Source organism: Canis lupus, chromosome 13, assembly GCF_048164855.1.
Source record: "Canis lupus baileyi chromosome 13, mCanLup2.hap1, whole genome shotgun sequence".
NCBI lineage: Eukaryota > Metazoa > Chordata > Mammalia > Carnivora > Canidae > Canis > Canis lupus.
This window is the reverse complement of record NC_132850.1, coordinates 55,897,063-55,922,799: the sequence shown is the minus strand read 5'-3', so window position 1 is coordinate 55,922,799 and position 25,737 is coordinate 55,897,063. Positions and strand designations below refer to the sequence as shown.

At 34.9% G+C, this 25,737-nt stretch overlaps 1 protein-coding gene and 1 long non-coding RNA gene across 5 annotated transcripts in view; both read right to left on the bottom strand.

Annotated features, from left to right (window-relative positions):
• GRIA2 (glutamate ionotropic receptor AMPA type subunit 2) overlaps window positions 1–25,737 on the bottom strand; it is a 149,376-nt gene that overhangs the window by 109,759 nt on the left and 13,880 nt on the right. The window lies entirely within an intron of this gene.
• LOC140603139 (uncharacterized) lies at window positions 5,773–19,872 on the bottom strand. Of its 2 annotated transcripts, XR_012006185.1 has the most exons (4): window positions 19,682–19,872; window positions 19,195–19,234; window positions 16,291–16,395; window positions 5,773–6,775 (listed from the first exon to the last, which is right to left on the bottom strand). It is a non-coding gene; the product is annotated as an uncharacterized lncRNA (long non-coding RNA). The 2 variants fall into 2 exon arrangements; XR_012006186.1 differs by lacking the exon at window positions 19,195–19,234.

Sequence of the window (25,737 nt, the reverse complement as noted above, 5' to 3'; positions counted from 1 at the left end):
AAATGACCACATAGGCATCTGGGTTATTATGTGACAGAGAGTTAAACTTTTATACCAGTTAAGTCACAATTATATGGGGTCTCTTTTGCACAAAGCCAAATCTGTATTTCAATTAACAGTATGAATTTAAAAATGGTAGGTAGTCTGATACGACTGAACAACAGGATGTCTAGGGGACAGTTGGAATGGAAGGATGAGGCCAAAGAGTGAAGACCTGAAAAGTCTAGACTGAGAAGACTGTATTGTTGTCTAAATAATGAAAAGCCACAGACAGCTTCCAAAAGGAGCGACATGACCAGACGTGTACATCAGGAAAATAAAGTGTACAGAATGGATTACAAGGAAGACCAAACACATAGACAATGAGCTCTGTTGTAACAAAAGTATGACCTAGGTTTGCAGCCACAAGAGTAAGAATAGGAATGAGGAGAAATCTCCGAATTTGGAGACGGAAAGGAAAGAACTGTGCCAGTATTTAAGCTAGCAAGAAAGGAGTGTTTGTGAGCAAGAAAGAGACATAAAAAATTTTAATTATGAACAAAGACAGTCTTAATCAGGTTAAGTGACATGAAGGAAAATACAGGTATAACCCACTGTCTGGCAGTGGGTTAAAAGGAATCTTCCTTAAATGTGTTAAGTTCTAATCAAATTCAAGTGACAACTGGATATACAAGTGTCGGAGTAACACAAGAGTTAGAGCCTGGTATCTGTACTGGGCTCAGATAGAGATAGCAGTGGAAGACTTGATAGGAAACAAAATGGACAAAGAAAATCATGTAGAATTAAAATAAAGAGAACAGAAAACAGAATTATATGATGATATAATTCTCTTAAATCATTTTAAAGCTTTGTTCCTCCTCCAGGACTTAAGATGAACGGAACATAAGGTTCATATCATCTTGAAACAGCAAATGGCCTGGGAAATAATCCATCTACAGAATTACAGAGCCATTGGTCATCAGACCAACCCAACTTGTCATAGTTAAGGAAAGTGACATGTAAAGGGATGAAGTGACTTATCCAGGAAAGCTTCACTAAAATGACAGAGTTCTCCATTCCCAGTGTGCCAGGCTATAATCCGATGCCCAATAATTTTGTAAACCCTAGTGAAAGTAATCTAAAGATGTTTTTCCTCCCCCTTCACTTCTTTATCTTCTAAAATTTCTTTGTTTCTTTCCTCTTCAGAACCTCTGGGAACTTGAGAACTTTTCAAGAATCAGTAATATTGAGATTCCAGTGAGCAAGATGCCGTAGCAATTGGCTTTTCATACTCTTCAACTGTATTGGATAAAACTATTTGTAGTAGAAAATTTAGTTTGTTTCCATAGTTTCTCTCTTAATCAAATACATAATCTTCATAGTTTTTCAGATTAAAAGACCAATGCCAAAAGAAAATTATATTCTGCTCTTGCAAATAAAGCTGAGGCATAGTAACACTTTTGAAATTAATCCTGTAGATTTTTACAAATTCATTGCTTTTCACATTGTTATTCCTTGCATTTCAGTCAAGGAGCCAATTCAAATATCTACTATAAGTAATATTTAGAGAAAGTAGTCAAAGGGCTCATTGATCTTTGTAAGCAGTTAGACCTACATTTCCAAGACACATTCACTCTTTCAGGCTCCAAAGCACTAAAGATAAAATCTTCAATGATGTGAGAGAGCAAAATAAATTCCATGAACAAATAACAACCTCAGAGAGAGATTAAACACTGGAAAGCAGAAAACACAAGATATATTTGAAAACAGTGTGGCACAGTAAAAAGACCATAGGGCCTGGCGTCGGGGAATGATGGATCCAATCTTGGTTTTGCTACAGCATGTGACATTAACCTCTCTGTGCTTGTCTCCTCATTCATAAAACGAAGGGCACTAGATCTATGGCAATGCTTCCATAAGGAAAAGAAGAAGCTAGCAGCTAATAATAGATGCAAAAAAAAAAAATAGCGCACTCATATAAGCTTTTAAAGAAGACCTGCTAATAGTAAAGAATATATATGAAAAAAAAAATGTGTCTTTAAACGCTAATTACCTGTTTGGATAATCCTTTAGCTCTTTTTCAGTCATTTATTCATAAGGCAAAAATGTTTAAAAACTCAGAAGGTAATAAGCATGATCAGGGATGATCAGCAAAGCCTTTTCTTTAATTCATCAAAAATAACGGAAAATGTTTCATAAGTGAATGAGAGAGTTGCTGATAATTTCTCTGTTATTTCTAATATCTATTCCAGGACCTCCAAGATCTGTCTTTGAACTAAATCCTAACTATTGTCCCAGACGCAGTTTAATTTCCTCCTCCTCAATATCCATATTCCAGATTATCCCATTTTTCCTTCTCTGAAGTTACATATAGACATGTATTATATACATACAGCATTTTTATAACAATAATCACAATATTTTATACTGCGAGAGTTAGAGCCAGATATCTGTACCGGGCACTCTCACAGATAGAGATAGCAGGGGAAGACTTGATAGGAAACAAAATGGACAAAGAAAATCATGTAGAATTAAAATAAAGAGAACGGAAAACAATTATAAATATTATAATGTATTTGATGACATTTCTTCTCATTATATATAAAACTATATATATTTCCATGACTGTACAAAAATCTGTCAGACTGACTTTCTATCATTTGTTTAACTAATTCATGCATCTTTGAAGTTGTAGCTCCTGCTGGTTTATAATTATTTGGTAATTCATATACTGCCTTGTACTATGCTTGTACTCTTTTTTCTTTCCTTTTCATTTTTAAAAATTTTACAATGAGAGTGGGTTAGTGGTAAATGTAATTAGATTAAACACATTTCCTGAATATAGTACTCCCATTAAATATTAATTGAATTGAATTTTTCTAGTGAAATTCAAAGAACATAATCAGCTCACAAGATGGATACAACTTAAATAACTGATTTGAGATATAAATTAATTCTTAAATTATGGGCACACCCGGCCTTTTGAGTTTTAGGGAGTAAAGCTTCTATGAACTCCTCCATCCTTTCAGGTAATTAATATCTTATAATTGAGGAGCTGGCCACTGCAATCTAGTTGACACTTCTCCACGCTTCTGTAATACTAAAATGAGTGAATTTATATCTGAAACTCAGGGAAATTACATTATTACATTAACTAAACTATCAATTTAGTTAATATTGACCTTGAAGAGAGAAATCAAACAGTAAAAGAAAGTGAAAATCTCTTAAAACCACATCACTAATATAAAGCAATTTTCAGTAGTTTGTTCATCTTCCAAAAACATCTTATCAATGCATATAGACAAGTATTACATGTACACATACACACATTATTTTATACTTAACATATGATGAAATTTCTTCTCATAAAACTACATATATTTTCATGACTACAACATTTGTCAAATTGACTTGTTACCATTTATTTAACTAATTCATGACTAGTAATCATTTAACTTGCTTCTAAATTTTCACCATTGGACAATGAACATCCTATACATATATCTTTGAGTATGGATGTGAATACCCCAAGAATAAATTACTAGATGCAGACTTTCTAGGTTAGACACACATGGGGCCAAGTTAAAATTCTTCCAAATGGGCATGAGAGTTTTTGAAATACCCTCAACTCTGAATAGCTCCAATCTTTATAATATTGTCATTTTGACAAATTTGATACATATATTGGCTTAATATATATATATCTTATTATTGTATTTCCTGATCTTTAACATTTCTTATATTGCCTTTTCCTTACTGACTTGTAGGAGCTCTTTACAGACTTTATGCACTATGGATATGAGCCATTTGTCAATTGCATGTTTTAGAAATAATGTCCCAATCTGTTTTTTTTTTAAGATTTTTTTAAGGTATTTATTTATTTATTTATGATAGTCACAGAGAGAGAGAGAGGCAGAGACACAGGCAGAGGGAGAAGCAGGCTCCATGCACCGGGAGCCCGACGTGGGATTCGATCCCGGGTCTCCAGAATCGCGCCCTGGGCCAAAGGCAGGCGCCAAACCGCTGCACCATCCAGGGATCCCAAGATTTTTTTATTTATGCATGAGAGACACAAAGAGAGAGAGAGAGAGAGAGGCAGAGACATAGACAGAGGGAGAAGCAGGCTCCGCACAAGGAGCCCCATGTGGTATTCGATCCAGGACCCCAGGATCACGCCCTGAGCCAGGCAGAAGCTCAACAGCTGAGCCACCCAGGCATCCCTTTTTTAATTTTTCAAATGAGTAATACAGATGGGTTTGTTTTAAGTTTTCTGTCATCAAATCTACTAATCTTTCCTTTTATGCCTCATGTTCTTTGTATGTATGTGAAGACCATCTCCATCTCTAGACTCTAAGAAAAACTTCTGTGTTCTTTGACTACATATAAGAAGTGGGGAGCTAATGTGATCTTTGCCAAATAATTGTCTAATTGTCCACAAACACTAATAGACTATTGTAACTTTTCCCTTCAATAACTAAAAAACTTTCTGATCCTTAGAGTATAATCACACTTACCTATTTTTTGTTTGTTTGTTTCTGGACAGAGAAAAAGGTACGTATTTTTCCCTCCCTTTTAATCTAATCCCAAGACTGCTGGAAAAACAAAAGTGTATGTGCACACTTCACCTTAAAATATTTCTGAAAAGACTACCCTTCAGATAAATAGATTTATTTTTACCTGTATTTGACAAATCTTTTACAAAAAGACACAAAAGGAATTTTTCTCTAGTGTTTATTTTGCTTTTTCCATGATTAGCATAAGATAAACTATTCCCTGGTGAAAGCAGCATGATAAGCATCATTGAGCTTGACTCAGCACTGGGCTAAAACTTCGAATGAAATTCTTATTTGGGTCAATTTTGTGGGGTCTGAAAGAGGATCAGCCACAGAGCCTCTCTGAAAGTTCAGATCCTAATATAGTAGCAAATTTTTCTAATATAGTAATTCCCATAACTTTGGTGTAGGAGGTCAAACAAAATTTTCAAGTTCCAAATTTGTAAGTTGTTTTTTTTTTTTTTTTTTTTTATCATGTTGTCAATTCAACTTCTGAAGTCCTATCGGTAGAAAATCTCCACAGACTCAGACAGCAGTTCTCAAATATTTGGGCTCATCATTCTCTCACACTCAAAAATTTACCAAGGATTGTATTGAGCTTTTGTTTATAAGAGTTACACTTATTCCAATTTACATTATTTTAAATTAAAACTGAAAGATTTGTAAAATATTCACTTAATTCATTTACAAACAAGAATATTAAGCCCATCCTAAGATATTATTATGAAAAACCCTATTGTCCAGAAGAATGCTTTCCATTTTTGCAAATATCTGTAATGTTAAAAAAGGAGAGAACTGGATTCTTGTATTTTACTTTAATGGAAATACATTAGGAAAATCTGTCTTTATATACCTATTAGTTTAAAAAGTGGCAAGTGTTTTTTTTTTTTTAATTTTTTTTTTATTTATTTATGATAGTCACAGAGAGAGAGAGAGAGGCAGAGACATAGGCAGAGGGAGAAGCAGGCTCCATGCACCGGGAGCCCGACGTGGGATTCGATCCCGGGTCTCCAGGATCGCGCCCTGGGCCAAAGGCAGGCGCCAAACCGCTGCGCCACCCAGGGATCCCGTGGCAAGTGTTTTGATAGCCTTTTCAGATAATTGTGGATGTTATTCTTTGGAATCGCACTAAAAGTTGGTAACTGGTAGTTTCTTAAAGGTTAGTTATAATGTGGAATCTAAACCCATATAAGTGAAGTTTTTGTACTCCATTTCATTAAAATCCACTGGTCTATTCCATCCTTTGGATCTTTTACCCATGCATAGTTCTGTAATATTATGCATCGGTCATTTGGAAAATACATTAAGCATATCTTCCAAATGTTGATACTTTCATTATATTAATATCAAAATTTTGTATTCCTTCATGTTACCACTAATCTTATCTGAGAAGTCTTTTATTACTGGGAAGGTGACAAACTCACAGTGACAGATATATAAGTTCTCCAAAATTCTATTTTTTACATAAAAGCTTGAATATTGTAATTGGCACCAAAAACTGTGAATTGTTTTCCCTTAAAGTGACACACTTTGCTCTTTTGCAAAAACTGTTGGTGAAATAACCATATCTAAGTAACCAGTTACTCTTTCAACTGAAGAGGTGGTCTATGAAATTGGTAAACAACCAGGTGCTTCACATATAATTTTCATTTTGTTTCACAGAATACAAAAAAGATGTCTACTTATGAATTGAGATTCAGTAGAATCAACAATTTTTACTGCTTTACAATAGACATTCTTGAGCAAACCCTTTATTGTTTTTTGGATGTGTGAGAGTGACAAATATTATGGCTCCTCAGTACAGTCTAGTACCACTGCTTTTAGTTCATGCTAATGGATCACAAAGTATATAAAGTGGAGAGACAATGTCTTGATATTATTATAAAAATAACTTAGAGTTTATGAACCGACCCTCTTATAGAATATCAACAAACCCCAAGATCCTCAGACAACACTGGACTAATGATCTTGACTTCTGGCCTAATGGTATAACTGTGTTAGTCTTGAACGAATGAATAAATAAATATCAATTTTCCAATGAATTTCCATTCTTATAGTTATATCAAACAAAGCATAATCTTAGAAAATGGGAATTTTATTGTAGCAGTCTCTGCTATTAGCAGTATTCTTGGAAGAGCATTCATTTCTACTTGTTCTTCTTTATTAGAAAGATACGCATCTTCATTGGCTTCACAATCCATTCATGAAGTCAACGTTAATAGTGGACAATCAGCAGGTTGTCACTACCAAGACAAATGAAATAAAATTAAAAAGAAAAAAAAAGTGCTACAGAAATAAAATAACTCATAGGGTGGAGTTTTTAAGTGAACAGAATCCAATGAGATAGATGAATGAATGAATGGACAGAAATTTTCTTAAAAAATACTAGCTAGAAATCCATATTGTTTTTGTTCTGCCCCACTAAGAATATGAAAGTGACCTTATATTTCTCTTATAATAAGCCACCCTGTCAGAATTTTTTTAAAAAGCTTTAAATATTTTAAGATAGTTTCCGTGGCATGTCTCTTTTCTTTTTTTTTTTTTTATTTTTTTTTTCTTTTCTACAATTATCCATCTCTCTCAGCGCAAAGACACAAGTTTAATTCTCTCTCCTAGTTGCTACTGCCTTCCTTCATCTGCAATGACATTTCTGAATATAAAACTGGAAGATATATAAGGTGTTTTGATAAGTGCCATAATGCATCAAGTCCAGGAAATTTAGGAAATTAGGTTTCTGTTTCTCTTTCTAAAGCTATACTTCTTCACACTACTCATCCCCTAAGAAAATGAGTTTTTGAAATACCCTCATATATAATTATACCTGATATAATAAATCAATATCCCTGTGTTCTAATTAGATAGGAAGACTAAAGCTTGGCATTCTCTTTCCTAAGAGAATTCTCTTTCCTTAGTATAAGTTACAGTAATTTGCTTTAAATTCAGATGTATATCAACTAACGAAGATTTTTCAGCAAGCTTCTAATGCTACTTTCCATTGGAACAATATTTCCGTATTTGTGAAGCAGTTCAACTTGTGTCTTGGAGTTTTCAATATCTATTAAGAACAAGGGAGCCATGTTCCTTTGATTTGTGGGATGCAATGATTTTTGGCAGTCCATACTTACTAATTCCAATTTGAGGAGCGGCTGTTTAACGGTAGCTTTAAAAATATTTGCGAATCACAACAGTCACTTCTTTGCAATATAAACAATCAATAATCATTTTTACTAGAGCAACAGCCGCAGTACATGTCCATTGCTTAACTGCAAGGCTCGGGAACCCAAATATTCTTTACAATAAAGACACAATGATAATAGATCTTAACATTAACGTGGTGGTTCTTTTTCAGTTTCTACTTCCTCCATATGAAGACCATAGGAAAGAGGTTTGTATTAACAATTAATCAGTAAATATATGCTTAGCGGCTACAACTGGCTCAGTTCTATGCTGGTAATCCAGGATACACAATCCAAGTGTAGAGCACACACAATTCTTTTTTTGTTTGTTTCTTTTGTTTTGTTTTTGTTTTTAATTTGTTTTGTCTTTTTAGTATTGAGTTATAAACATTCTTTATATAATCTGGATACAAGTCCCTTATCAGATTTATGAGTTGCAATTATTATCTCCCATTCTGTACGCTGTTTGTTCACTTTCTTTTTGTTGTTGTTGTTCTTAAATTTATTTTTTTTATTGGAGTTCAGTTTGCCAACATATAGCATAACACCCAGTGCTCATCCCGCCAAAGCACACACAATTCTTAAAGAAACTATACTTTAGTGAGGAACAAGACTGATACCTAGTGAATAACAGCCATCATTCATTGAGTATCTTCAATATCCCAGCACTTTGTCAGACACCTGACTGATTCAAGGATCAGAAGTTTTAGGTACAAATCTTAGCTCTTTCTATAAATAGCTGTGCTAACCTTAACTAAACCATCTTATCTTTTTGGGCTTCATTTCTCAACCTTTTTATTTTCATTTTTTGAAGATTATTTATTCATGAGACATACACAGAGAGAGAGAGAGAGGCAGAGACACAGGCAGAGGGAGAAGCAGGGTCTCTGCAGGAGCCTGATGTGGACTCAATCCCGGATCCCAGGATCACGACCTGGGCTGAAGGCAGCAGCCCAACCGCTGAGCCACCAGGCGTCCCTGTTTCTCAACATTTTAAAATAAATAAATGATTTTAAATCTCTTCCACCTCTATAATTTCTCAAAATAGTTGAAATAGATTGGAAGTTCTGAAGACACTAGGACAGTAAAGATTAAAATGCTCCAGAAAAGCTTCACAGTGTATGAGAATTTCATACACACATATATATATGTGTATATATGTATATATATATATATATATATACAGCTTAGATAAATCCTTTCAACACGAACTTGAAATATATACGTATTTTATATATATATAAAATACGAAATAATATAAACAGTAATAAATAATAAAACTATAATATAACAAATAATATAAAATGTATTATGAATATGTTTATATATAATATAAACATTAATCAAATACAAATAATATAAAAATTAATGAAAACATTAATAAATAATACATTTTTGAGATATGACTGAGAGATAAAAAAATTTTATATCTAGGTTGTTCTAAGCTCTTGAATAGTTGGAGGAAAATCTGAAGGCACTCTATTAGGAAGTGTTCAGGAACTTTAAAACGTCCTTGGAGGTTCATAAAGTGACTCCTTAGGTTATGGACCCCTTGAGGATAGATTCTTTCCCCTGGGCACAGTGTCTGGCACATAGGACATACTAAAAACATCTATGAAAGAAAGGGGATATTGGCTAGGGCAGAGAGTTTATTGTCCAAAGAATACGATGTTAGAGGAGGATTTTACAAACCAGGCAAAGTTTAAACTTGATAAATCAGTGATTTCCCAGTGAGGATGATAAAAGCAAAGATCAGGCTTCTCTGTAGTGGAATCCAGAGTCGAGCCCTTTCAGCTTCCTCCAGATAAGGTATGTGCCATCTGCATGATGACTCCGCTTCTGCCCTGCTGGCTTCGCTAACTCTGCTCTTTGAAATCCACCTCCTGCACATACCTTCCTGTGCTCCTATTCTGGGTCGAAACCTGAAATTCCTTTTTAATCAGAACTGCCCTTGTGTCTCCATTTTGGTTAGATAGCTCTGATCTCAGCTTTCTCCCCAGGACTCTCAAGAACTGCAAATGCCCCACCTCTTTCAAATAATTGCACAGCCAGGTGTCAAGCTTACAACTCTGCTCCAGATGCCCTGCTCTCCTGCCTGGCCCAAGTCCCATTTCTAGACTAATGTGACAAGACCTGCTGTGAGATTATGTATGTGCCTGCACAGTCAAAACCAGCCATTCTTTGGACCTCATGTCACATTCTTCTTTGATTTCTTTCTTTGTTCTAAGTACATTTCTGGGGACCTTACTAATGTAAAGGTCACAGGTTATGCTCATGAACTCTTTCTTTTCTTCTATTTCCACAAAATACAAAAGCATTTCCCAGGTTCATCAATCACAATGATCTCTGCATTTTCTAGATCCACATCCTACATATATTTAGGGACATAAGCATTCCATCTTCAAATCTTTTGTGTTTAACTTTTTTCTTCTAGACTATTTGTAACCTGCTAGGAGAAGATGACTCTGTGTTTGCTTCCTCAAAGGGCCTGGCACAGAGTCCCAGGAAATATATCTAGAAAGTACTTGCTGATTACGGAAGGGCATAATTTTCAGTCATGTAATAAAAACTTGCTGATGAGTCCCAAGTATTACAGACTTTCATCTTTATCTGATTGACACAAAACAAAATAGGCAAGAAACATCTTCCTATCAATTGAAAGGAAATGAATGAAAGCATAGTTAATGTGATTATAAATTACAATTGTAAAACGAAGTAGCTTTCAAATTCTATCACTAGTTGTGATATATAATGTTCTAATATGAATATAGAAATCCAAAGTGAAAATAAACAGAAATGAAAAATTAAAATTTAAACAATATATTTTTATATGAGAGTATGAGAACATATTTCAAAGCACTTAAGTGAAGATTAAAAATAATGATTACTCAATATTTCTGAGAAGAAAAATAAGCTCTAATCCAGCAGTGAAAATCTCTACAAAACTACAAAGAGGTAGCATATCAACTATAGATAACATCATCCTAATTGCAATATTTGATATTACAGAGGACATAATAAGATATGTAGCTCAAAGCCCTTTACAAGAGTAAATCTTGAATAGATTCCAAAGTGAATTTGTAAAAAGCAAACCAAACTCCATAAATCTTATTTCCACTCTATAATTTATGTTTGAATGAAGTAATATCACTACTGAAGTATGAAACTTACATAGAGGGAGCAGGGTCACATCATAAAAAGTGTTTATTAAAAATAAAGTTCATGCTCAGCTGGTTAAGCATCCTACTCCTAATCTCAGCTCAGGCCTTGATCTCAGGATTGTGAGTTCAAACCCACATTCAAACCCAAGCATGAAATCTACTTAAAAAAATAATAATAAAGTTGAACAAACATCCTTTAAAAAAAAAAAAAGGCAGCAAGGGCAGCCGGGGTGGCTCAGCGGTTTAGCGCCACCTTCAGCCCAGGGCGTGGTCCTGGAGACCCGGGATCGAGTCCCACGTCGGGTTCCCTGCATGGAGCCTGCTTTCTCCCTCTGCCTGTGTCTCTGCCTCTCTTTCTCTCTGTGTCTCTCATGAATAAATAAATAAATTTTTTTAAAAAAATTAATTAATTAAAAAAATTAAAAAGGTCAGCAAGATACTGACCTACATATTGGATAAGTATCATCAATATAATGTAGCTATTTCAAAACTAAATGTAATACTGTTGCATATTTAATATTAAATGATATGTTATCTTGAATATATGCTGCAACCAACATCAGAATTAGCTAGAAATTATTACTATTGCACCTAGTAGGTCTCAATTCTTTTTTTAAAATAAAACATAAAATAGGTATTAAGTTCTATATGAATAGAAGAATAAACCAGAGAATGAATCCAGGTGCTTGAAGAAGTCTGAGTTGAATCCCTGTCTTAGAAAATAGATGAGAGGCACCTATTTTCAGGTGGCTGAGCATCTGTCTTTGGCTCAGGGCATGATCCCGGGGTCCCGGGATCGAGTCCCACATCAGGCTCCCTGCATGGAGCCTGCTTCTCCCTCTGCCTGTGTCTCTGTCTCTGTCTCTCTGTGTCTCTTATGAATAAATAAATAAAATCTTAAAAAAAAGAAAGGAAATTGTTTATTTATCATCTTCAAGTATGTGGAATCCTATCATGCTGAGGAAGCAGTGAATTTTTTGCTTCTTTCTCAAGGGTTGAATACAAGAAAGGACACTTAAATTACAGTAAGACAAATTAAGTTAGACATAAGATAGAACTTCTTGACAAGAAGAGTTATTTTGTGATTAAATAGACTATCAGGAGAGGTCTTGAAATCTTTCTCCCTAGAAATCATCCCCCAAAGACTGACAATTTATTGCCTTTACTATTTAGTATGGCATCCATCCCAGGGTCTTGTATTTTATAGTTGGATTTCATTTCACTTATCATGTTTCTAGCAATACAACAAAGACTCTTCATCTTTCAATTTTACCAGGTTATTGAGTTTCAACAGTTTCCCCCCAAGGAAACCTTGTTCTCAAACCATTCAGAAAGCATAAATCCCCTAATGAGGCACATAGGAGAAGATTCAAGGGGACTGTTCTTAGGTTGGATTCTGTTCCTTTGAATGACATGTAACCCCAAGTCTATTATCACCCAGATAAGGAGAAAGGGAAAGCAGTGTTGTTTTGTTTCGTTTTTCACAAGAAAACCAAAGTTCAGGGCAGCCCGGGTGGCTCAGTGGCTTAGCTCCACCTTCAGTCCCAGGTGTGGTCCTGGAGACCCGGGATCGAATCCCATGTGAGGCTCCCTGCATGGAATGGAGCCTGCTTCTCCCTCTGCCTGTGTCTGTGCCTCTCTCTCTCTCTCTCTGTGTGTGTGTGTGTGTCATGAATAAATAAATACAATTTAAAAAAAAAAAAGGAAAACCAGAGTTCATTCCATGGATGTATATTGGACCTGGCAGCATAAACAAACACTAAAGTATATGACACCACCTTAATTACCTGGAAATAAAAACAGTAGTGAACCATGGGGATCACAGGGAGAATCACTGCTTCCACAGAGCGCCTGCTGCACTCAACGTAAGAACTTCGCTCTGTGTGCTACCAGTTTAAAGTGTATGAAAATACATCCTGCGCTACGTAGCTCAATTAGACAAGTGAATTGGGAAAATGTACATTTTTAGAAAATGGCAATACTTCTGGACTTATTGTTGTTCAAGTAGCTCTTTTTTTTCAACCAAAGAAGATCATGGTTTGGCCAAGGCAAAGAGGACAGACCAGCAGATGAGCAAATTAAATTCCACATTTCTCCTCACACTCACTTTCAGAGGGCAGAGTATTCAGGGAGCCGCCAACATGGCTTCAGGGAGGAACTCATTCATCCTCCCAACTAACTCTGTCTCATCTGAGGAAAGAACTGGGGACCCCTCCCTCGGGCCCCCCACCCTCCACCCCCACCCCCCAGACCAGGCCTTCCCTATTCGTGATCACCAATTTCTCACAGGAAAAAGTTTGGAAGTCAAAGATGACACATGTTTTGCTCAGAAAATAGTTGTGACACCAAGTAAGGGACAAGTGTTGAGGATCCTGAATTATAACGGAACTGTAGTTATCAGTAGCCTCGTTTATATAGGGCGCTTCATAGCACAATAGACCAAAGCACAGAAATTCTTTGATGCCTAAGACATTTCTGGGGAGCTTCTCATAATGAACAGATGCTCTTCTCCAAGACAAAGGGAAATCCAAATCCAATCAAAAGAAAATAGCTTTGTCTTTCTACAATGATTTTGTGAGTACAGAAACAGTATTTGCTTCTTCCCATTGACTATTTTTGCTGACATTCACTCGGATAAACCTAAGTCATTAGGGGTAAGATCTTTTTTTACTGTTTACCTTCCAGTCTGAGATATATATGAACCTTGAATGTGCACCAATCAACACGTAGGCTACTTACTATGGCCCAAAAAGAACTGTGTGCTTTGCTTCCCGCACTGATTTTTTGAGCTTCTTTGGCCTACTCTCTGGCTCTTACCATGATGCAACTCCTCTGGGTTTCTTCAGAAGAGTAATCACACCAAGACTTTTCTCTTTCGGGCCCTTTGTACTTGCTGTTCCTCCTACCGAGGATGCTCTTCCCCCTGTCCTTTATCCCTCAGGCTGATTCCAGTCTCTCTGGCTTCTGCTCCCATCTCATTTACCCCCAGAATGAACCTAACACAGTATCTTCATCTAGTTCTTCCATCATGTGTCCCTATTGAGTTCTTTTAAAGTATGTAACCCCACCTACAATTGCCTCTTTTCTGTTTGTTGATCAGTTTATTATCACTCACCCCATTCTAATGTCAGCTCCATGAGGATGTACACCTTTCCAGTCTTCCTCATCACAACCTCCTCAGTGCCTAGAAAAATCCTTCACAAGAGATGGAATGCTGGGGTGTCAGGGTGGCTCAGATAGCCAAGTGTCTGCCCTCATTCAGCTCAGGTCATGATCTTAAGACCCTGGAATGGAGCCTTATGTTGGCTCCCTGCTCAGTGGGGAGTCTGCATCTCCTCTCCCTCTGCCTCCCCTCTCTTGCTCATGTTCTCTCTTTCTTTCTTTCAAATGAATAAATTAAAAAAAATTTACAAGAAGGAATTGTACCTAGATTCTGTTAAACCCCTATGAAGCCTATATCCATCCTAACATACAGCCAAATGGTGTGTACACTATGCACAGATACACACAATGGCCATCTGCACTTCTCATTTCTCTGTCTCCTTTGGCATTTGGACCTTCCCAGTGAGAAGATGGGCAAAACACAAGTGGAAAAAATCTAGAACACAACAAAGAAATCATTGCTTAAACACCCCAAAGGAGTTTAATGCCCTTTGGTGTTTTAGACTTTTCTCATTTAGGGGACAGTCTTTAAAGAAAAAATGAAAGAAAGGGCTTTGTCCTTCATCTGTACCATCATGAACTTGAATCTGTGGAAATAAGCATTTTCTTTTCCCTTCAATTTATTCCACAGAGTTTAAAGTAATGTCCGTTTCTCATCCTTTCAAATTCAAGGTGATTTATCAGCATAGGTAATTATAAACATTTCAAAGCAAGGTGAAATTCAATTTTATCAGACTACTCAAAGAGAGAGAGAGAGAGAGAAAGAGAGATAGAAAGAAAAAAAGAAAAAAGAAAAAGGAAAGCGATTTGAATTGCCAAAACTGACTCAAATCAAACACTCAATTTTTATTGTTAGTGGATTTAGCATGTGCAAATCAACTACTAACTAAAATTTATTTGTAATCCCCAAACCAATACTTGATGCCCTTTTACCATCATTCATTCACGGACAGAGCCGTGGCCCAATACACACAGTAATGACCAGCTGAGGCTGAACAGGGCAACACTCTGCCTTCTTGTTTTAGCTCTCAGACTATAAAATGTCCTTTTTGCAGTTTATTTAGTGCCAAATTTTCTGTGTTTTTATGTGTTTTGTTGGTGATTTTGCTGTTTAATATGTCCAAGCATATGGGCCGCCTGGGTGACTCAGTCGGTGAAAGGTCTGCCTTTGGCTCAGGTCATATCTCAGACTCCAGAGATGGAGCTGCACGTAGGGCTCCCTGCTCAGCCAGGAACCTGCTTCTCCCTATGCCTCTCTCCCTGCTTGCGTGATTTCTCTTTCTGTGTCAAATACATAAATAAATTCATAACATTATAAAAATAAAATAATAAAATAAAATAAAATAAAATAAAATAAAATAAAATAAAATAAAATTCCCAAGCATAATGCTGAACATGGTCCCAAGACCAGTGCCAACTGTCAAGTGTTCCTAAGGGTAAGAAGGTTGATGTACCTTATTGAGAAAATGTATGTGTTAGATAAACTGCTTAGATATGTGTTCAATGTGAATGGATCACTGATACGTATTAAATAAGGTGTCTGAAACAGAAACACATAGAAGAAGTTATGTATCCGGACACCTAGGTGGATCAGTGGTTGAGTGTCTGCCTTCAGGTCAGGGCATGATCCTGGAGACCTGGGATCAAGTCCCACATCGGGCTCCCTGTGTGGAGCCTGCTTCTCCGTCTGCCTGTGTCTCTGCCTCTCTGTGTATGTCTCTCATGAAAAAAAAATATATATATATTTTTAAAAAGAAGTTATGTGTCAATCAGTTGATGGAAACATTGTGACTATAGAATCTAACTCTATTTCCTTAGGAGCAATGGTTCAGTGTTCCCTAATTTGGCATTCACAGGGATTTTATAGAACATAACCAATGTGAATAAGAGAATCAACTATAGGCACAATTTAGGGAAGAAATGTTAAACTCTTCAGAGAGTTATAGAGACTAGCAATCTTCCCAGTACCTCTATCACCAGAAAGCATATAAATCAATCTTCCTGATTTTCATTAAAAAAACAAAAAATTATTTAGTAAACTGCACTTTCTCCCAGCCATTAATGAACCATTTGTGTGGCCCTTTCAGTGTACTTTCATTTTCTGAAGCTAGTGACTATCTCCATTATCAATAAGGAAAAGAGCAAGGAAAGGTTGATAATAAAAAGTAAAATCCCTAAATCTCCAGACTTTTTTTCTTCTACCAAATATATTTAATATTTTTCTACTGAGCAATCATTTTTGAATCATTAGTGATATACCTGTTAAAACATAGGCAAAGTTTTAACCCAATTGATTCTTAGGATCAAGAACCTAGAAATGAAGCTTCTCATGATCATCACATTCAAAATTCAAAGGCCATACACCTAAAACGGAATATCAGAGAAAAAAAAAATGTGATTATGTTGCCAACATAAAGAAGTCTTGCAAAAGAATGAGATGGCAAAGATAAAACCTGTGGATATATAGGTTTTATAGAACTGTTGCAAAGAGGAGAGAAAAACAACTTATAATTAAATACAAGAAAGGGGACAACCAAGATGAAACTAAGAATCAGTAATGTGAAATAGGTTGAACCAATAATCTCTTGTTATTTATGTCATTGCTCACATTTTCCTGCTCATCTGTTTCCCTCATTTTCATGTTTAGTCTTTGCTTTTGGTATTGTTTCAGTCATCACGCACAAATATGTTTCTCTCACCTAGTGATTCTTCAAAGTTTAAAATACCACAAGAACCATATTTTTAAATAACCATGCAATGAGTAGGAAGGGAAAAAGTGAAGATCTGGTTAAGCATAATTTAGGAATAATCATTCAGGACAACCTCAGAACTAGTTAGATGTTCTCTATAGCAAAATGAAGCTATGTGATGTATTTTAATTGCATTATACTAGTGAAAATATTGTTTAAAGATGTAATATAAAGACATCTGATGGGGGATGCCTGGGTGGCTCAGCGGTTGAGCATCTGTCTTTGTCTCAAGGCGTGATCCCAGGATCCAGGATGGAGTCCCACCTCGGGCTCCTTGCAGGGAGCCTGCTTCTCCCTCTGCCTGTGTCTCTGCCTCGCTCTCTCTGTGTGTCTCTCATGAATAAATAAATAAAATATTTTTTTTAAAAAGAGAAAGAAATCTGATGGATATCCTACTTTTAAATGTTTATGATATTCTATATTAAATTCTAAATGAGAAGGAACCAAAATCAACCTAAATAGCTGTCTAGAAAGAAACAATTAAATGGAAGAGGAAAAATACTCTGAGTAATAATAACTAAGAACTTCCCAAATCTTAAGGAAGAATCTGTTTTCAAAGAGTGCTGAGTAGGATGGAAAAAAAAAGTTCCATACAGGTGTAGCACTGTGAATTTTTAGGAGATTAAAGATAAAGAACTTGAAAGCTTCAAGAAAGGAAATAATAAATGCACAAAACTCTAAGAATTAGACTTTTCAACAACATCTGATGATAGAAGTGTGTAATTCTTTCCAAGTTCTAAGGAAATAACAATTTTCATCATAGAAATCAACACCCACCAAACCCATATGTATGATAAAGTTTTATTATTGTATTATCTATTATTATGTTCATAAAATTATCTTAAAAGAAAGTATAAGTGATAAATAAAAATAGATTTAAAGCCTATGAAGGAATAAGCCAAGAAACAGAAAGATACATGATCAACCACAAAAGGACTGTGCTATCTCAGGATGTCCATTGTACAGGAGGATCAGGAGCAACCAACAGAAGGAGGACGGGAAGAAGTCTTTGGAAAGAGTAGATCTATGATCTAAGTATCTGACAGCAAGAGCCTACAAATATATTAAAACCATGTAATGCATAAGAAAATTTGGGAATTTCAAATACTCAGAAAAGAAAAAAAAAAGCCGTAAAAGCGAAAGCACAAACAAGGCATGGTACTTGGCTCTGCAATAAAGAATGGTCACACAGCTACTTATAATTATGAAATAATGCTTATTGATTTTTAGCTTTTAGGATAAACCTACATATAAAGCATATGCATATAGAGCCAACTAATTATAAATACAGAGTAGAGTCTTTATTTTCTGTCTTGAATCAAAAACATTATCAACTCATAAGGTAGACAATGGAAGCATAGCACCTATAACTGTTGAAATAACAACTGTGGATTCAAAGATAATATTATAAATTAGAATAAAAAAATACAAAATTAACAATATAATTATGCTACTAGTAGAGTTAACCACTAGAAGAATGACTAAATGCTGAACGCGCGCATGCCTAGGGAGTGAGATCAGAGATTGGTAAGGAAGGGCACAAGCATTGCTTTCCATTCTGTCCTTTTATGTTTTTATAAGCTTAAAACACATGCAATATACTGGGGTGGGGGGGCGGATTTGAAAACTATCTCTGGAACAATATTTTATAAAAAATTAACTGTGTTTAAAATTGAAAGGGAAGATAATAAACCAGGGCAAATAATTACATAAGTTTCTGTAGTAGACTTTAGTCATATTCACCAATATACAGTTTTCAGATTTTGAGACACAAGGATGATCAGTCTGCACTCCCTTAAGATGTGCATGGCCTTGTGAATAGTTGTGACCTACAACATGGAAGCTGAAGTAACATGGACCTTGTCTGGGCCAAAGTATTTAATTATTGCATTTTCAACTCCCTAGCCCAATCTTCTCCAGCCACTGTTATCTTGTATAAATAATTCATGCAAGTCAAGAAAAAAATACCAAGATGGTGATGAAGACTGAGCAAGAGATCTTAATAAACTATTTGTGAAAAAAGAAACATAAATGTGTAATAAGCATGAAAAACTTTTATTGACAAAGATGATTTTTCTAGCTATCTACTACCTAAGGATTTTTTAAAATGATAAAAATGATATTGAGGGTCTGTGAAATTAGACCTTTCATAGATTGTTGATAGGATTATAAATTGGTATGAACTTCCTTAGAGTATATCAGAAATACTTAATTGAATGCTTCAAGACCTCTGATCCTGTAATTACACCTCAGTCACCAGAAATGAGAAAAAACGCATATGCAGAAGGGTTTTCAGTTGCAGCAATATTTTATAATGGATAAAAGAAGGATTCAAATAAAATCTGTAAAATTAGAAAATGACCTAAATTATGGGTATGAATACTATGAAGCTAAGAAAATTAAGTATACAAACGTCTTTAGTGCCATCCAAGAATGTTTCACGTACAAAAGCACTGGAAAAGAACACACATAACTATTAAGTGATTATTTCTTGGTTAAATTAGTGATGATATTTATTTTCTTTTAGATTTCTTAATATGTAACTTCTATAATTAGGAAAAGTATTCTAATCAAAGCTTCAGAAATCTTTATATTAATTTCAGAGGATTTTTTTTATAAATATAGTTGACATGCAATGTTACATTAGTTTCAAGTGTTCAACATAGTCATTCAACTTCTCTATATATTACGCTATGCTCTCAAGTGTAGCTCCCATCTGTCACCCACCACACAATGCTATTACAATACCACTGACTGCATTCTCTATGCTGTGCTTTTTATTCCTGTGACTTATTGATTCCATTAATGGGAGGCCTTTATCTCCCACTCCCCTTCACCCATTTTGCCCATCCCCTACCCACTTCTCCTCTGGCAACCACCAGTTTGTTTTCTGTACTTACAGGTCCGTCTGATTCTGTTTCTCATTTATTCATTTGTTTACTTTTTTTAATTTAGAGAAATATTTAAGTAAACATGTCCTCAATAATTAGATTCACCTCAGGAAAATTATGACATACAAGAGTCTTGAAAAAATTTAGAACTACATAAAAATGAATAGAAACAGAGACAAATATGATTGAGTGCTTTGAAATATAAGTTTGCAAAAAAAAAAAAAACCTCAGGAAAATTATGACATACAAGAGTCTTGAAAAAATTTAGAACTACATAAAAATGAATAGAAACAGAGACAAATATGATTGAGTGCTTTGAAATATAAGTTTGCAAAAAAAAAAAAAAACCCTAAAAGTAAATGGAAAATAATACAAACTGTGAGGCCTTAAGTCAAAACAGAAAATTACTATGACATATATTAATAGCCATCTGGACACAAGTGAAAGTGTGGCAAAAGAAAAGCAAAAGTAATCCTTTGAAATAGAATAGGAACTGTGTTCCATGGAGTCTTCTTGAAAAATATGCCTCCTTAATCTACCTTCATTCTGCTCCATTATGACATCAGAACTGCAGTATGTATTCCTTTTAGTGGTACATCACCCATTTTCAGTAAAGTGGCATCAAATGGATTTTTCTTCCTCACCTTGCTCTGCCTTTATGAGTAAGGGAAGAAATGAGATTAAGCCAATGTTTACAAAACATTTTAATTTTTAACAAGTGTTACCATAGAGGCGCCCGGGTGGCTCAGTCAGTTAAGTGTCTGCCTTTGGCTCAGGTTGTGATCCTAGGATCCTGGAATTAAGCCCAAATTGGGCTCCCTACTCAGTGGGGAGTCTCCTTCTTCCTCTCTCTTTCCCCTCTCCCTGTTTGTGAGCTCTCTCTCTTACTCTTTCTGTTTCAAATAATTTTTTTAATCCTATAAAAAGGATTGCAATTGCACTACTGGGTATTTACCACAAAGATACAGATGTAGTGAAATGACAGGACACCTGTACCCCAATGTTCATCACAGCAATGTCCACAATAGTCAATTGTGGAAGGAGCCAAGATGTCCTTCGACAGATGAATGGATAAAGAAGATGAGGTCTATATATACAATGGAATATTAGCCATCAGAAAGGATAATTATTTACCATTTAGTTTGACGTGGATGGACCTGGAGGGTATTGTGCTGGGTGAAATTAAGTCAATCAGAGAAAGACAATTATCATATGGTTTCACTCAAATGTGGGATATAAGAAATAGGAAAAGGAACCATAAGGGAAAGGAGGGAAACCAAGTGGGGAAAAATTAGAGAGGAAGACAAACCATGAGAGATTCCTAACTCTGGGAAACAAAGGGTTGTGGAAGGGGAGAAGGGTGGGGGGTAATGTGACTGGGAGACGGGCACTACAGAGGGAAATTGATGGGATGAGCACTGGGTGTTATATGATTTGTTGGCAAATTAAATTTAAATAAAATATTTTTTAAAATATTTTTTGTTTTTTTAAAAGAGTGTTACCGTAAATATTAACACTGCAGTTCTACTGATGTAATTTTTTTTTTATTTTCACCCAGGTAAATTTTTTTCTATTCATCTAAAGATATATTAAAACATAAACAGATGACTAGAGTCTTTCAGAAATTTAAAGAAATATATTTTATAAAATCATTATCTTGAAAGTCAAAATCTTCCCATTTTAGGGATCCCTGGGTGGCGCAGCAGTTCGGCGCCTGCCTTTGACCCAGGGCGCGATCCTGGAGATCCGGGATTGAATCCCACGTCGGGCTCCCGGTGCATGGAGCCTGCTTCTCCCTCTGCCTGTGTCTCTGCCTCTCTCTCTCTCTGTGTGTGTGTGTGACTATCATAAATAAACAAAAATTAAAAAAAAAAATCTTCCCATTTTAATGATCATGGGAAGAACATGTATTAGAAAATGTACGTTAGGCCACATTAAGTTCAAACTTCCACAGAATGCAGTGACTAAAGATTTACAAATTTCCCTGATGTTTGGCCAAAAATACACAATGCGTATCATATACGATAAGACAAACTGAAAGTATTTTTTGATGCAAGTGACAGATTAGTGTTTTATTTAGCATTCCAGCTTAAATAAGATTTATGCCATAAATAGGTTGATATTTGGCTTTAGAGAGACCATATAATAAGCTCTTACAACAAATTGAGGCTGAAGCTATATATTAGTTAATAAAACCATGCATATCTGAGTTCTTTTACCTTTCTTCATTGCATATGGATTGTGGTCTTTAGTTTTAATATTCCATTTGTGAACACATATGGATTGTTACACTGAATTAACTTCAAAGTGATCCTCAAAAGCCAACTCATAGTCATAACCCATTACTTAAACCTTGATATAGGTAGAGACATATGCAAAACTAGCCGTCCATTTAAGTAATATTAGTGTTGTGACACAAGCCAAAAAACATAACAAAATCCTTTATTTATCTCTCTGGGCTCAGTTAATGTTCAAAATCTGACATCCTCTTTTATTGATCTGAGACCCAGTGACACAAAAGCACACTTTACAAGAATAGCACCACTATCTTGCATTACTTTACATTCCTTTGTCTGTAATAGAGTTTCAATCTTGTTTATTTCATTTTCTGGGTAAATTCCCTGTTTACTCAAGAAGAGTATCTGATGGCATTTCAAGTCAATACGGAAAAAATGTATTTTTTAGCATTATATGTAGTGACAGTTGGCTTACCTTATGAAGGAAAAAGTAAAGCTAGATCCTTACTTTAGTATTTATATCAAATAAATCCAGATGAATCAAAGATTTATTCTGAATCATGAAACCAAAATAAGATGGATACTAATTTTAAAAATGAGCAGTTGTTTTTCTTTAAATAACTTTAAGTGGGAAAAGTCTTGCTGAGCAAGGCACAAAAATCCTGAAGCAATAAAATAAACAATTTCTAAATTTGACTAAAATATAAGAATATGTGTATTCTTAAAAATCATTAACTAAAATTTTGACTCTGAAAAATCGTAAACAGGTTAAAAGAAAAAAAATAGTCACATGACACAATAAAGTATGTTACTTTAACACGTATATCCATAAGTAATACAGATCCAGAGCCCAACAGAAAACTGGGTAAAGTTACAAACAAGTGCATGAGTGCACACACACACACACACACAGAAATGCAAATAATAATGTTTAGAAACTTCAAGCATTAGTAAAAGTTATTATAAACTTAAGCAGTTGAATATCAGTGACAAAGCTTTAAAAATTTGATACTGTACACTACTATACTAGTAAGATCAGGAGAAAACAGTCACACTCGTACACTCTAGATAGGATTGTAAATTGATCAATCTTTTTTGGACATTTAGCACAATTCTAAATGCAAACACGTCTTGATTCAGTTATTCCACTCACTGGAATCTATTCTGCAAACTCATTTGCACACGATATTAAAATAGATAGCAAAAGGTAGAAAAAGTCGCCAACAAAAAACAGAGCTAAATAACGAGAGAATGCTATACAAGGACTACAAAAAAAAAAAAAAAAAAAAAAGGAAACCCTACAGATAAAAGCAGTATTCCAATTTTTGCCAAGTCGGAAGCAATCAAAATACAAACAGTATAGTGCATATTTATACTAGAATTTCTAGAAATCTGAAAGAAGAATTGAGGCAGAGAAAAAGATTCAATATTTATTATATTCCCTTTTGTAAAAAATTACCATATGTAAAAGTTACTTTCTTCAGAATTTTTAAACTTTAAAATGTTAGGACCTTGAGAATCTAAATTCTAATTTTTTCCATGTTTTAAGCTTTAAATCATTCAAAACACCAAAATTTTATTATTCACAAATATTTTAATTCTTTTATATTTTTTCTATACATTAAAACTACATCTTTTTTTTCAGATTTATTTATTTGAGAGAGAGGGAGCACAAGCATGGGGAGCAGGGGCAGCAAGGTAGTGGGGGAGAGAGAATCCCAAGCAGACACTCTACTGAGCACAAAGCCTGGCAAAGCTTAACAGCCCTGAGATCGAGACCTGAGCTGAAATCAAGAGTCAGGCACTAAACCAACTAAGCCACCCAGGTGCCCTTACATCAACTTTTTAGATAATTAGAATCTTCTACCTGAAATACTCAAACTGCTATAATAATCAAAGTTTAGATTATACAAAATCTCACAAGAGAACTAGTAGTATGTTAGTTCAAATTATTCAAAGTAACCATACACAGCAACATTTTTAACTATTTCATAAAACTTACTATGTTAAAATTGTAACTTAATTCTTCAATAACAAGTTAAAATAGTATTTATGACAATTATATTATATAACCCTTATCTAATTAATTTATATAAAGACCACCCAGCAATTTCCATAGTGTACACCAGTTCAAAGAACTTAAAACATTTTGGCAGAAAAGGAAAAAAAGAAAATCATGCAAAACAAAATATAAATTATCAAATATGATTCAAAAATTACAATGCTTTTTGACAAATCTTCAATTCATATTATAGTTAGTATCACTACTTCCTCATTTGGCCATCCATTTTTCAACAATATATTCTAAATCAGCATATAAGATCATTATTTGTCAGCTTCCATCAAGACCATTTTATGTTTTTTTTCACGATTTTTGGAATTACCATTTCTACTTTTAAGATACTTTGATTCAAATGTAGTTCCAAGGTACTTACGAATATTTATAAATAATCTAGAAGCCATGACTACACACAAACATAATAATAAGATCACCTAGCCGACCTAGATTAACTACTACCTTTGTTATAAAAAAGATTTTGGACCTATGAATAATTTCCAACACAGAAGCCTTATCTTTCTTTGTCACCTCAGATATCATCAAGGGATTGGCATAAAACAGAAATCTGCTAAAAGTTTGAGAAAAGAGGTAAAGAAGAAAATCCTGTTAAAAGTTTTGATCCATACTAACAAGGTTGACATAAGTATTTTGAAGATAAGAATTTGACTTTTATCTGATGCCTTCTACCTCAGTCCAAATCAAGTCACTAATATAACTTTATCTTGTTAATATATGGATTTGTTTTAAAAGAATACCTTTGACCCAGGTTCTTAATACCCTAGAGATTTCACATGCTGATTACTGCAATAAGAGGCAGCGTCAGATTAATGAAAGTTAACCTAAAATGAGGTAATGAATAGTTTATAAACAAACATTTTAGCTCATTCATGGGCTTTCCTTATTTTTACTTATTGTCAGTGGTTACATGCCCTCGAAAAGGGTCTCTCTATTCTCCAAAAGAAGTGGTTTCTAGACAAATAGTTATTTGAGAGTTTTTCAAAACCTTTGAGACCTTTCCAACACAACAGAGCAGGAAAAGAGAGCCTCCCTTATTCCTGCTGAGGAAGGAACTTGTAGGGAAGCTGACAATGGGCCAACCAACCAGCAGCAAATTGCAGATAATTGATCCACAGGGAAGAAGTCACAAAGAACCTGTCCTGTGTTAAGGTCACTGTATTCATGGGAAACATCTACCATCATTTTTACTTGCTCAAATATATTGATGATAAAAGTAGTAACTGAATAAAATTAGATATTCACAATTAAAGCTAACCAGAATCTACCTTTTTGTTAACTTATTCATGATTTTCAGTTCTATCTGTTGAATTTGGGGGAGAAGGTTTGTGGATCAAGAACACAATAAAATTATTATAAGGTGTGCATATCCTTCAGTTTCCTAACAATGACAATAGAATAAAACCCTAATCTTTAATATTAGTTGGAATGGCCATATTAAAGAAGTTTATTAATTTGAAAATGACATAGAGGGCTAAATTAGATCTCCTTAGCTACTTTCTCTTCCATGCATCCATAAGAATGGAGCCAAGGAGCACGTGGGTGGCTCAGTCAGTTAAGTGTGTGACTCTTGATTTTGGTTCACGCCATGAAATCAGGATTCTGGAATCAGTGGCAAGGCTGTGTCTGATGTGTGCTTAGCGGGGAGTCAGTTTGTCCCTCTTCCTCTGCTCCTCCCATCTCTCTCTCTCTCTGTCTCTCCCTGTCTCTTTCTCTCAAATAAGTAAATAAATCTTTAAAAACAAAAGGATGAA